This window comes from Dromaius novaehollandiae, chromosome 12 (assembly GCF_036370855.1).
Source record: "Dromaius novaehollandiae isolate bDroNov1 chromosome 12, bDroNov1.hap1, whole genome shotgun sequence".
Classification (NCBI taxonomy): Eukaryota; Metazoa; Chordata; class Aves; order Casuariiformes; family Dromaiidae; genus Dromaius; species Dromaius novaehollandiae.
In genome coordinates this window covers 19,741,449-19,748,666 of record NC_088109.1, presented here as the reverse complement: position 1 = coordinate 19,748,666, position 7,218 = coordinate 19,741,449, and the positions used below count along the sequence as shown (strand labels likewise).

Below are 7,218 nucleotides of genomic sequence, written 5' to 3'. Positions count from 1 at the left end.
TGAGGAACCTCAAAGGCCAAAAAGCCTTTTTATCTCCCCCTGACATCTACAAAGCTGTGGCTGTAATCTCAAGGGAGACAACCTGTTGATGGTCTCGCAAGGAAAATCACCTGCTGCTGCAGCACATCAGGCTGATGAAGAAGCCAGTGTGCTACCAAACTGCAACGCTGCTAACTACACAGCTGTATGCCATGATTTGTTTTCTGTCAATGGGTTTTGGAAGCAGGATGAAAAGTAGAGAAACAGTCACAGAGAAGCTCAGTGACAAAAAAACAAAGGTAAAGCGTCCAATTAAACACATAGCAGTCAAGTTAAAATTATAGGTGACAATTACTGTAACTTGATTAGGCACAATAGCAAATTCACTTCCCTAAATCACTTTCACAACTCTCCTAGGAGGTCTGAAAGATGTAGTATATGAGGTTCATTTAATTTCTAATGTAGTAATTATCACTACTGAATAAAAAAAAAAATAGCAGTGACAGACCCAGGAAATAAATTTAGCACTTGAGGTTTTAATAAAAATTTTATGTGCAACCCCGTTGGTTAGAAATTGTTTAATCAATCTTATCTGGTTCACAGACTTTCTGCTGAGCTTTTGCTTCATGTTATTACAAGGCAATATGCTACAGCACCTTCTTAGCATCCCAAGTTGCAAAGCATGAGCGCTGTCGCTATCCAGGGCTAGCACAAGCTCCTCTGTTTTAGGTGTGAACACCCCCAATTTTGTTTATATGCTGCCAGCTGTTTTTGGGTGGTGTAGCCAGTCACACCAGCACTGTATGGTTCATCTCAGCCTGTGCTGGGTCTCCAGGCTCATCCCAGCTGATGGGGCACACTCAGAGACCAGTCCAAAGCAGGGGTCTCCTCAGCCACATGGACACTCCTTAGACAAGACAGCTCTGGGTGTGAGTCAGGCGTCTGTGCCCATTTCAAAATTGATGCCCTTCGGGTGACATCCCACAGCCACAGCAAGGAGTCATACGCTATCTCCTGTCAGAGTCATACAGACAACGGGATTTTCTCATGCCTCCCAGGGATGGGCGCAGTTATTCTTTTTTATCGCTGTGCGTATTTCTTAACTATGCACATTTCCGTACTGAAAAATAAATAAACTTTCTTCTGCGTAGCAGGAAAAAAAGCCCCTATGGTCTCCAGCTAGGTCCTCAGGAGGACCTGGGAACCCCAGCTGCTGTACGAGACCTTGCTCTCTGCCCTCCCTCCCTGGTGGCTTGGCTCCTGCATGGCCTCACCTCAGTCTTGCCATGGGCCGTGGGTGAGGAACGACTCCTCGGCAAGGATGTGTGCTGGGGAAGGGGTGTGAGCAGCCCCCAGATGTCCTGCTCCAGCCCCACAGCACCCGTAAGCCCCCTGCCATGGCCTCTGAGCAGGCTGGCTCCCAAGGAGCCTGGAGAAGGGCACGGCCTCCCTGTCCTACCGTGGATGGGCCATTTCCCCCCAAAAGGGCAAAGCTGTGCTGACCTGCAGAAAAGCACCATGTAGAAGACTGCTTCTCCTGACAGCAAGAGGGGGCTGCAAGCGGATGTGCCATCAGTGGTAAAGAAAAACACTGTCCTGAAAGAAATCTACCCTCTAATGAGACAAAAGTTGGGATGGAGATGTTATTATCCATATTTTGCACAGGGGTGGTGGAGGCAGATAACAGTACAAGTCCATGATCCACAGCTGTTGGCATCTCTGAGATTTTCCTGACTCAAGGGGCTTCTCATAAGTTTCAGCTTGCCCAAGCTCCTGGGCACAGGCAGAGAGATAGACCTGAACCCAGATCTCCTGTCCTGCTACTGCATACATTTAAGCTGAAATGTTTTATTTCTATTTGCAAACCAGGGCAGCCTGAGTAGCAGAGAGGTTAAAATGGAATTATTAGCATCTAAGAGAAAAAAGACAGTAGCATATTAGCAGAAACCCTGGCTTCTCTCGGTATTTCTTTTATTTAACCTAAACAGCCCATCTCAAACAACAAAAACACTTTCACTGCCAGACTGCTTAAAATGCTGTTTTAGAGAGCGCCAGTATAAATCACTTAGTGCCAGTTTAGGGGCATTCGTACCATGCTGAAATACGTAAAATGAATGTGGCCAGGCAGTGTGTCTGCAGTCAACAGCCGCTTTGCTTTCCCCATTTTTGAGCATCAGCCTGTCCCCACGCAGGGATTTAGCTGTGCTCTTTCTCTTTGCTGGCATGCTTTGCCCAAACACGCGGAATGATCAGTCACTCAAGTTTTTATTGTTTTTTTGTCTGCAGTTAGTACACTAGTAATTCCTGGAGCAACCCAGTGGCTAACAGGTAAATTGATAGCCCCCAAATCAATACAAAAATCAATAAATATTTGGGTGTCACCATAAATGAAACATTCAGGAGACTGAAGCACTACGACGTGGTAATTTAAAGTAAGGGAACAAACTGCTGACCAAAGAACTAATGTAACTTTCTTCCATTGATTTATTTCCAAAGGAAGCTGATTAAGTAATATTTCACCCCAAAGCATGTTCATATGGTTCATAACCTGTCCTGAAGCTCTTCTGAAACACAGCCAGCCAAAACCATCTTCACCTGATCTGTGAGGATCTCGCCTCAACTCTCCTCCTCTGTAGGTGGCTTGGTCTGTGGGATGTGCACGTCACAGCTGAATCTCCAGCCGGCTCAGCAGCGGCTCGGCCTGGCCTGCAATAGCCATGGCAATTTCTGCTTGCGGGAAGACCTGAAGTCTTGTGCAAGCCCAGAAAAGGGAAGGGACCTCCAGGAGCTGGCTGTCCTGGACCCTGCTTGCAGCAGGGTGGGGGAGAAGAGGAAGGGAGGAACAGCTTTGGGCTACAAATTGCTTATAATCCCCAGGAGCTTTTATGGGTGCTGTGCATGAAGTCAGAGCTGCACCTTAGCCAGGAGAGGAAAGCTCAGCAAAAAGTCATTTAGGTAGCATGTTTCCAAATATATTCCCCAGCGCCATCCACCAGCATCTCTCAAAGCGCCATGAGACCGGGGACAAAATGGGGGATGCTGCAAGTTCTGCGTGATCAGTTGGGAGCCCAACAGATGATTAGAGCTAGCAGTTACTTCAACCAGACACCCAAAAATCCCTGTGACCTTCAAAAATCCCTATCATTGCTTTTACCTGTCAGTCCCGCTCCAAAGCCATCAGAGCCATGACAAAATGATTAATTAAGCACAGCCCAAGCTACGAATTTTCTCTCTTGCCTTTTTAAGCCGGAGTCTTGGTGTCATTTTGACACACCAAACAACTACAGCATATAGATATCCAGTGCAATTACATTTTGACAGCCCAGATGGGCAGGGTGCTGAAGGGAGCTCCAGCAGACGAGAGCATAGAGGGAAGCTGTCCTGCAAATCTCCAGGCTGCAGCGAAATCCTCACCCTGCATCTTCCCTTGGAGCGGGCGGAGCTGCTGGGATCGGAAGGCCACTACTGCCATCTGGTGTCACCTGCCCGGGAGCAGAGCGGAGCCACAGCGAGCAGAGACTTTCCAGGCCAGAGAAATCGTTAAAGCATGTTCACTCGGGCTGGGTAAATGAGAGGTGACTTGGTCCCAGACAGTTGGAAAGGACGAAGACTTCCCCAGTAAAGGACGTCTGCACGTGGACGTCTGAGATGCGTCGTGTCCAGCTACATCTAAAAGGCACCGGCTTGCATGTTTGAAGATAACAGAAGGAGACGTCAGAAAGGAGAAAAGAAATTGCTTTAAAGGCTTCTCCTAAGAGGACAAGCAATCTAGTGGGTGTGAATTACAGGATCGGTGCCTGCGATCGTCCGGCTCCAGCAGAGCCACAGGAAAATGCTACCTGTGGAAGGGAGGGATTTTCAAAGCTGCAAAGTGGAGGGAGATGTTCAGTTTTCCAGGAGCTCAAACTGGAGTGGTGGGGGGGGGGGGGGGGGGGGGAGAAGGCAGTGTCTAAGTCACACTTAGGCCTTCCAAGCTTTGGTTTTAAGTAGTTTTTATTTATAGAAGCAACACCCACTTGAGGCTAAAATGAATCCTCACTGGAGGGGGGGGTAACATTTAGAAGAGAGGACGGCTCTTCTACAGCTTTTTTTCCTTTTTTTTTGTCCAGCATTTTCCTAATCTGTCTTTTTTTCTGCCCACAGAGGTCTAAGCCCACCTTTGCAGCCCCCAGTATGCTACATACCCTGGCTCTGGAAGGGCCGTCCTCTCTTCTGCAGTCCAGAAGGCTGCAATCGCTCATAAAAAACGCCTCTCGCACGTCCATAGCCCTCGGGGCCGCGCTGCTCCCTCCCTGGTCCCAGCGCACCAGCCGCCGTGGCAGACCGTGCTCACCACCAGCTTCGAGCCAGCGTTTGGGGGCCCTGTGAAGAGCAGGGTGCTCAGCTCCCGGCGGGGCCGCGGCTCACGTCGGCTGCAGGAGCCCGGCTGCGGTGCCGGCTGCAGCCCCAGCCCCGGGGAAGCAGAGATGCGGCTGTAGACGGTGCTGGATCGTTTCAGCGCCTGCCAAGGGACGCTAGTGGCACTAATTAGGTGACCGTCTCCAGAGGTCTCATGCAATTTCTCCTGACCGTGATGCATCGCTGTGCGTATTTTCATCAGTTTAGCTCCTAGGAAAACAAAATAAACAGCAGTGATGTGGGAAAAGGCTCCTTTGCATTAGCCATCAGCACGAGAGCTCACAGGGCAGCGGCCCAGAGCCACATGGGTGTTTCTCCGTGAAAGCTAAGCGCGGTCCTCGGAGAAGGGCTGGGCCACAGGTAGCACTTGGACCATCCCTGGGGCTCTGAGACCAGCGGGCCAGCGGGTTCATCAAGCCCTCAGGTGCTCCTGAGCGCGAAACCTGTCCTGGGAGCTACAAGCAAGAGCCAAGCTAGTGATGTATTTCTGATTTATGAGAAGTGTTTCAGATATATAAAGGAGTGATTTATTTCAAAGAGGCCCAGCAACAAAGGAGATGTTATGGCTCTTGTCGCCGCAAAGGAAGATCTGTCAGTGCAGGCCAGTTGCTAAACAGACACCGTTACGGGATGCTGTGAGACGCCGGTGACATCCAGAGAGAGGGGTCCTGCGGCCTCCTATTTCCTCGGGAGACAAACACACCCGAGAGGGATCAAGCCAACAAACCCAGGGATAAATTTTTGAAGCGAAGCCAACAGAAGGACTCGCTCATCACGGTCCCTTTTGCTATTTACAGGTTGGAAAGCCACAGCTTCCCACTTAACGGCAGAGCACAAAAAGCAGCCTAAATCAATTCACCTGCAATTACAGATCCACGACATGGATTTGCAGTGGGAGAGATGCTTTGGGATCTCTCCTGACAGGCAGTGTTTAAGTTTAAGGATATTTTCTAACCTGTGCCACAGCCGTTGCGTGTCCTCGCGGTCGGTCCGGGCAGTGGCGTTGCGCTGAGCGGGATGAAGTCGCGTGGGCAGAGGCTCCCTGCAGCGCTCGGAGACCTGGTCTCCCCCCGCAGCAGAGCGCTGCTTTAAGCCCACTTTTCCCGTGGCACAGTGATATGCCATGATGCTACCCCACTCATTAGATATGGTTATGGCTCCAATTCCCTTTTAAGTAGTGATCATGTTGTGCGTTAGCAAAAATCCTTCCCGGAAGGGCTGGATTTCAGACCTCGCCGGCAGGCAGGGATACCCGGAGAGGCTCTGGGTCTTAGACGGCAGTATGACAATCATAATCTGGTTTTTGGTCCTCAAATCTTACTTGTCTTTGGGATTTCGTCAGCCCTAGAGCTACACAAAGCACATCTGTGCACTTAAATAGGCCTAAATAAAGGGATACAGTAGCACTGGTTTAATCCTACAAGGACTTAGACATGGGCTTGATTTTATACCCTGTGAAAAGCTCCAAAAAAATTGAGGGAGGAAGATAAACGGGGATTAGGATGTTGGCCAGGGATGTGGGAAGAGCTGTGTTCAATTCCCTGCTTTGCCAAAACCCTCCTTGGCTGTTTGGAGCTAATCGCGTGGGCCCAGCAACTCGACGCCTCTTGGGAGTCGTCGTTTCAGTCCCTGGGAGACTTAGTCCATGGGCCGCAGCTGTAAAATGAAATTCTCCTGCCTCCCAAGGGTGCTGGGGCGATAAATCTCATGATGGGGCCGAGGTAGAAAGCTAAAGGGGCCAGGGGTAAGTAAACGTGCAGATGGGGACTGGAAAGGGGAAAAGCCTGGACTACCTGGTGCAGACTAGTTAAACTATATAAAGTTGCTCTAAGAAAGGAAGAAATCATCTCCTGGGAGAGTCGGTGTGGACAGAAACTGGGTTTTGCATTCGTTCCCTGGCTGTTTTCCGTATCGTCCCGAAACCTCCGTGTGGCTGATTCCCTAGGGCATCCCCAGCTTGGGGAAGCTCCAGCGGCGCAGGGTCTCCCCGCTCCCTGGGATCGGGCAGCGCCGCACGACCCTGAGAAACAAATAAATAAGTTTCCAAACCTTTCCATTTGCTGCAATTCCTGTTCTTTGGGCGCTGCCCCGTAAAAAAAGATCCACGAGTTAAGAGTGAAATAAAGCCACCACTAAGAGAGTAATCATTATTTGATCAGCTCCCAGGGTATCAAATAGCAGTAAATTGAGCTTCAGTTAATAAGTAGACAATTTGCAGTGTCATACTGCTACACTTTCAAAGCTAATTTAACTATTCCATTAAAAAATGAAAACATATTCAAATTGAAACACCCATAAGATATGAAAAGGGGTGGGAAAAAAGCCTCATTGGAGAGAAGACATGAAATGCATCAGTAATTTCCCATCAGGCTACAGTTCCCTTAACTGACCATGACAGTCTAAGATGAAATAGAAATTTCTATATCAAACAGGAACACAAAGGAGAGCTGACCTTTGATCAAATGTCTGTTTGTAGTTTTGACAAGAAAATTTGCATTAAAAGAATTTATGCTGGACACTTACAGGAGAAGTTAACTCCCAGCATGTAAAGGAAGAGAGAGGTCAACCCATCCTTAAAGAGCCTGTCAGATGAAAGCCGCGCTCTCCTTGCTGCATAGCTGTGCGAGGTCTCCAGCCGTTCAGACTCCCTTTATAAAGCCCAGTGCTGAGGGTTTTGTTGTGCAATTTTTCAAAGCAATATTTATTCAGGGGGTGGGAAAAACCTGTTTTCAGGCATGAAGCAAAGGCTGTTTCGCATTAAAAAAAACCCTTTATCATAGCAGCAGAAGGCATATTAAAAAAAATAGAAGCACCAATTATCATATTTAAGCAAAAGGCTTA

General features: G+C 48.8%; 1 long non-coding RNA gene across 1 annotated transcript; it reads right to left on the bottom strand.

The window, feature by feature from the left end:
• Nucleotides 1-2,198: 2,198 nt before the first annotated feature.
• LOC112989641 (uncharacterized) lies at nt 2,199-6,961 on the bottom strand. Its single transcript, XR_003260876.2, has 4 exons — nt 6,901-6,961; nt 5,333-6,397; nt 4,164-4,587; nt 2,199-3,662 (listed from the first exon to the last, which is right to left on the bottom strand). It is a non-coding gene; the product is annotated as an uncharacterized LOC112989641 (long non-coding RNA).
• Between the last annotated feature and the right edge of the window lie 257 nt (nt 6,962-7,218).